Here is a 6523-nt window from a genome sequence, read left to right on the forward strand (position 1 = left end):
TTAATTTTGCTCCAAGCCTGAACACTCAAGAATATTTTTGTTTTACCATGTCTCAGTTTTCCTACACAGCAGAGAAGACTTTGAAAATTTTTTACTTTAGTCAGAATGACACAGTTACCAAAAAATAATGTGGTTTGGAGATGAGTGTATAAGGGTGAGTCACCTTTCCTAAAATGGATGTCTCCAATGAATCAGGCTTTGGAGGTCTATATCTCTTCAGTGAGAGCTTCATTTTCTTGAAGAAGTCCTCAACTGGTTTTGTCTAGTCACTGAACTTCTGACTGAAGTGAGACGAACAGAGTTCTACTCACACAGTGCTGATGGATAAAATGACCATTTTTTCACTTCAACTTGTCTAAAGTATGCAGCAAAAGCATTCTCTTCTGGCCATACTTCTTTTAACACCAAAAAAATCATTTAAAGCCAGATGAAGTGAACTGTAGATTGCATAGATGTCTCTCTATTGACTCATAGGAAAAAAAAAAGCTTAACATATTCATGAAGATTTGATGACATTTTTACAAAATTAATTCAAACAATAATCTTTTCATTGATTGCTAACCATGGATAGTGGCATAAACTGAAAGCGATTTTAGAATTAGTATAAAGAGAACATTTGTATATCAGCTTCTTGCCAGGTAAATGGCGAGAAGTAAAATGGCACGGCGAATTGGCAGAGAAACAGGCAGATTAACTGTGAAAATTAAAGCTTTGTAGAACAGTCCTTACAAAAGAAGTTCTTTTCTCTTTTTTAATGAAAAATGTTAATGAATTTCTAAGCATTTAAGTAAAATACAAATATAATGATTAAATATACAAAGCAACCCCTCAGATTAAAAGCTTTTTAGCAGCCAGACGAGACAGCTATAAACAGAGGCATTATAAACACTGATGTACTGAAGAAAAAAGTATTCAGTTTCCACTTTTAAGAAGGTTATATAGTAGCATACAAAACTGATTGATGTGATGCACAGGAAGCAACATGTCATCCTTCTAAGCAGAAGGATTTTTAAGCATGTTCATGTGTTATTTTACAACATAATCTATCCGGAGCCATTGCAATACTCAATCCTGCATGAATTTTTACTGTAAGTCCTCATATAATTCGCTGGAAATCCAAAATTATCTAAATAAATTATTTCTAGCTGATCTTTCTCTCATCTCAAAATTCAAAATGCAATTACTATACAAGTGGTAACTTTTCTTATGTGAAATAGCTAAAATAGAACAAATAGGAACCAATATAGATATGAGGTAGGATTCATTGTTCTAATGTCAGTATGTAAAGATACAACTGGATCCAAGCTAGCAACATGTGGTCAAGGAGAGAAACAGGAATTATCAAGGAGCAATTCTCTTGGCTGAGGTGGATATCTGACAAAGGGCAGCTCAGTCTCACTTTGTGGTATCCATTTCTCTCCAACAATTATACTGGTAACATAAGGAAATTACCTGCATCTAGCTTTTAGATATCTGAATTTAGGTGAGATGAAGCATGTCATTATTGACTGTTACACAAAGACATTGTAGTTAAATGAAGCTAACAGATGAAAGTAGGTCAATGGGGACAGAGAAGATAACAATAGTCTGTAATTCTTTCTAAGGTCATTTTACAAATAAAAGCAAACAAACAAAAAAAAAAAAGCCCCAATGACTACACTCCTGTCATGGGACCATGTTACCCTCTACACATTTTGCACCCACACGATGCCTGGTCTGCTTTGGTTTTACTGGTGTTGCACTACTACAAAGGTGTGTTGCCCTTCCTTTTTCCCCATCAGCAGGTGAACAGTAACCCTCTTCATGCAGAGACTATGTATTGCGTGTATTGTACTGGGTATGCACTGTTAGTATGGGCCCACTGACTCTGCTTCCAGGTCACAAGCAGGGAAGTAACAGTGTTTGCCTAAGGCAGACCATCTTCACTGCTTTGTTTCTTGGGGGAGAAAGCTATTTATCATTGCATCCTCAGAACAAATTTCTGTAACATGGGGAATATTATAAAGTAATTTCCTTATAAAATAACCTTTCTGTCTTTTTCTCATGTAATTGCATACTTCCCCTCTCTAAAGAAGAAATTGTGTATAAATAGATTCTACTGGTTTAGACACTGATCTTCATTTTACTCAACACCATGCAAATCTCATTCTTCCAGCTGCAAAGCCACCCTTTTCTTTTGATCTTTGCACTTTGTCTTTGGTCACTTATCTGCAGAACTTTGTCCCCTCTGCCCTTCCAGGTTCTCTCAATCTCTTACCATTACAGCTACAAAGAGATGGAGACTGCAGCTGGAAAGGGGATAGGAACACAGATTTATACTAAACGTTCAGTACAACTGGTATTTAGACAAAGAATTTGCCTGCAGCCAGTAGGAGAATGAGGTAGATTAAATTGGTTTGATGTTGTAAAGAAGTGAGTGACATTTTTATATTTTAATTAAGTGAGACTAGCAACTAGGAGAGGATAGGAATGCAAGAGCAGGGAGGAGAGAAAAAGAAAGGAAATAAAACAGTGGCTTGCAGGAAAATATGAATAAATAAGATTACATTTAAGATTCTGTATTGTAAAATGGGATTATAATAGGATGAATACAAGAATTTGAAGCTAAAAGGAAACATAAGCAGGATTTCAATTACAATATGTTTGAAATGACCCTTTTATCCTAGAGTCTGCAACAAAGAATAATCTGTCAGTCAACAAAGCTCATTTTAAAAAGGCATTCTTGGTATTACTCTTATTTAATGTACCTTGTTTAATATCCTGGTTTTTCATCAGAAGTGATATATCATAGGTCAGATTCCATTTCACTGCACATGCTGAGTAGTCATTCCTTACTCATTGAGTAGACACACTGATTTCAAGGAGACAACTTATCAAGTAAGGTGCTACTCAGTAAAGCTCAGACGTGACCAAATGTTTTTGTCTGTCCATCCAGTCAAGGTGCTAAATGTAATACTGGAAAATATTTATGAATTATGCCCCAAAACCTGCCAGTACTCTATTTGGCTGTTTTATACATAGAGGTACTGGTGTACTTTGAGGTTAAATCATGGAGATCATGGACCAGATTATTTCTACCCAAATTTAGGCATGTACAGGAGATCATTGAGCAAAAAACCCTAACCAACCAGAGCTTCTACATTACTCATAGAGGGATGAAGGTTTCAGAAGAGGCTGATTCAGATCCAGTGTAGTTGGACCTCTCCATTTTTTCAGCGTGATAGTACAAGTTCCCAACTATGCCAAATGATGTCTGTTAAATGTCCACAAAGATACATTCTTTCTTTTTAGCATATTACAGTTCTGTGTTGTTTTTAACATAACTTTTCTCAAATATCTTTGACGTTTTTAATATCATAAGCTAATGATAAACTTTATCTATCAAGTATCCATAATATTAATGCTGAAATATTCTAGCTAACTAGTTTGTTATAAGAAGATTGACTACATTTAACTGCGTTATCAGAATACTATCCACCCAGAAAGTATGAAAGAAATATTTGCCTTCTAGAGGTGCCTATCACTCTCACTACCTGAAGAATAAACTTAGATGACCCATTTAAATTAAGCACTTAACCTGCTGAAGTTTATGTGTGTGTTGAGTCTTGCATTACGAGGGTTTCGAAGCATCCAACTTTGACAGCCATATAGAAGAACCAACCTTATATAGCATTTAATAGTGTCTAACAGATTTGTCAATGGACTTTCCTATGACACGGAAGCTTTGGAACTTGTGTAATGTGGAATGCACTTTTTGCAAGAATGGCCAACTTCTGCTCTTCATTTCATCCCTTATTATCACTGTCAATGCAAAGACAAATTCATTGATCGGCACTCTGACCAAAGACGTACTGAAAGTGCCAACCTTGCACTTTAATTGATCTGGCTTTTGTCACTCCTTCCTCTTTTCTAAAATGTATTGACATTCTGTAATTCTTATTGCAAGTCATATCTCCAAATGATTTCTTGTGGTTGGAATCTTAAATGCAGACATTCTGCTTTAGTCGGAATATGTGTTAACTTTGACTCAAGTTAAAGTGAAATTATCATCATGTTTTCGATGTAAGCACCACTAGCTAGACTGCAAACACCACAAACCTTTCTTTGTACCTTTATTGTATATGTTAGGTGCAGATACAGAAAGTAATCTTTATTTTGCAATACTCAGATGTTTCAGGGACTTTTTATCCAAATACTTTCTGCAGCCAGAATAGACATTCTTATTAATAAGTTTATCAGTCTTTCTCTTTCAAATGATCTTTAATATTAGTGTCTGGAGGTAGAAGGAATGGCAAATATGCAGATGCAACTATTTATCATGCCCTAGAACTACGTTTTTGAAAATTTCACAGTTAGCAAATCAACATAAACTATATAAGGCAAAGTGTATTTATGAAGAAGATTTGACCTTGACACATTGATTCCAGAGTTTCCTAAGGCAGTGAAACATAATACTGTTTTAAATAAAAACATATGGTGGAGGTCAATATGTATAAAAGAACTTGTGACAACAGACTAATGGTTGCCATGTTTTCCAAACTAACATTGTTTATTTCCCCAGCTGGTGTATTTTTATTCTTGTAATCTCCACAGTCACGCATTGTCTGTATGCCTAGCTTGTCCTCACAAGAAGATTTCTGTAGAAATCAGACAGGGTGAAGTGCTAATGGCTTTCCGATTGACTAGACTTGTTTGCAACTAACTTTTGAAGTAATATTGGAATCCAAAGTTCTTCCACCTCTGTAAGGTAACATTAGTGCTTTTTGCTGGGTCACAAGCATGTGATTATCTGAATATTTCTCAGTTAATTTGTAAGCTCTTTGTGGCAGAATTGTCCTTCTTTCTGCATATTCACACAAACAAGCAAATCATCATAGCCATTTGTTATGGAGGGTGTTTTTCCCCACACTCTTTTCTAATTACAAAGTGATGGCAATTGGTTTTGACGTGATGAAATGTATTACTTCAAGTAGCAGCAATAACAAAGGTGTTAAAAGTATTCTTCTGTATGCTCAAATGGGGGTAAGGCATAATGTTTTACTACTCTGTAGGGAGTTATAACAAGTGTTTAAATGTAAAGCTGCAGCGAGCAGTTTAGCAACTATCTGAACTCTGGAGAACAATAAAGTGCTTGTAAACTCACTTGAATAAGTTCACAACCTAAAGGGAAATAGCAAAAGTGAGAAAAAATTTTGAAACATCACTCCAGTTACTACAATTTCTAAATGCTCACAGATGTTACTTGTATTTAGAAAGTCAGTTCACCTTACCCATGCCACTTTATATACTTTTTAGCCCTTTCCTTTTAGAATCAAATGAATGCAGACAAATGTTTGCAAACACTTGCACAATTTGAAATGTAATTTGATACATCATGTTATAATCCTCTAGGAGAATTCAGTGATAGAAAAGTCCTACTACAGTGCATAATCTGACTGTTTTTCCCTTTTTGATCAATGTGTTTCCATCTGCGTTCACATATAGGACAGGAAATAATTGTGTTGCACAGGCACACAGAGAGTTTGTTAAAAGCTAAAAACCTAGTTGTTGTGGGTTAATTCCAGTAGGCAACTAAACACCACAGTCTGCCCATGTTTTTCTTGAATTGTGGGGACCAGAACTGGACACAGTACTCCAGGTGTGGTCTGGCAAGTGCTGAGTAAAGTGGAATGATCACATCTCTCTCTCTGCTAGTAATACCCCTGTGGATGCAGCCCAGGATCCAATTTGCCTTTGTTGCTGCAGCAGCGCACTGTTGACTCATGTTCAGCTTGTTGTCCACCAGACCCCCCAGGTCCCTTTCAGCAAGGCTGCTCCCCAGCCACACAGATCCCAGCCTGTACTGGGCTCTTTGGTTATGTTATCCCAGGTGCAGGACCTTGTGCTTGTCTTTGCTGAACTTCATACACCTCTTGCTTGCCCACTCTTCCAAGTCTTGCCCACCACTGTCCAGGTCTCTCTGTAAGATGGCTCTCCCTTCTGACACATCCACTTCACCACCCAGTTTAGTGTCATCAGCAAGCTTGGTGAGGGTGCTTTCAATCCCATTGTGCAGATCATTTATGAAGATGTTGAACAGTGTAGGACCCAGTATCGATCCCTGGGGGACCTCACTTGTGACAGGCGGCCAGTCTGAGTAAAAACCATTGATCTCCATCCTCTGAGTGTGGCCTGTTAGCCAATTGCCTACCCATCTCACAGACCACCCACACAATCTGTATCTTGCCAGGTTGTCTAGAAGGAGGCTTTGGGAAACAGCATTGAATGCTTTGCTGATGTCCAGGTAAAAAATATCCACTGATCTCCTCATATTGACAGAAGATAAAGAAGATAAGATAAGAAGATAAGACAACAAGAAGATTGATAAGAAGATAAGACAACAAAAAAAGTTTTTACAAATATATTAATGACAAGAAGAGAGCCAAGGAGAATCTCCATCCTTTACTGGATGCGGGGGGGAACATTGTCACCGAGGATGAGGAAAAGGCTGAGGTACTTAATGCCTTCTTTGCCTCAGTCTTTA

The sequence above is a fragment of the Pygoscelis adeliae genome, unplaced genomic scaffold (genome assembly GCF_000699105.1).
Source record: "Pygoscelis adeliae isolate BGI_AS28 unplaced genomic scaffold, ASM69910v1 Scaffold113, whole genome shotgun sequence".
Lineage (NCBI taxonomy): Eukaryota > Metazoa > Chordata > Aves > Sphenisciformes > Spheniscidae > Pygoscelis > Pygoscelis adeliae.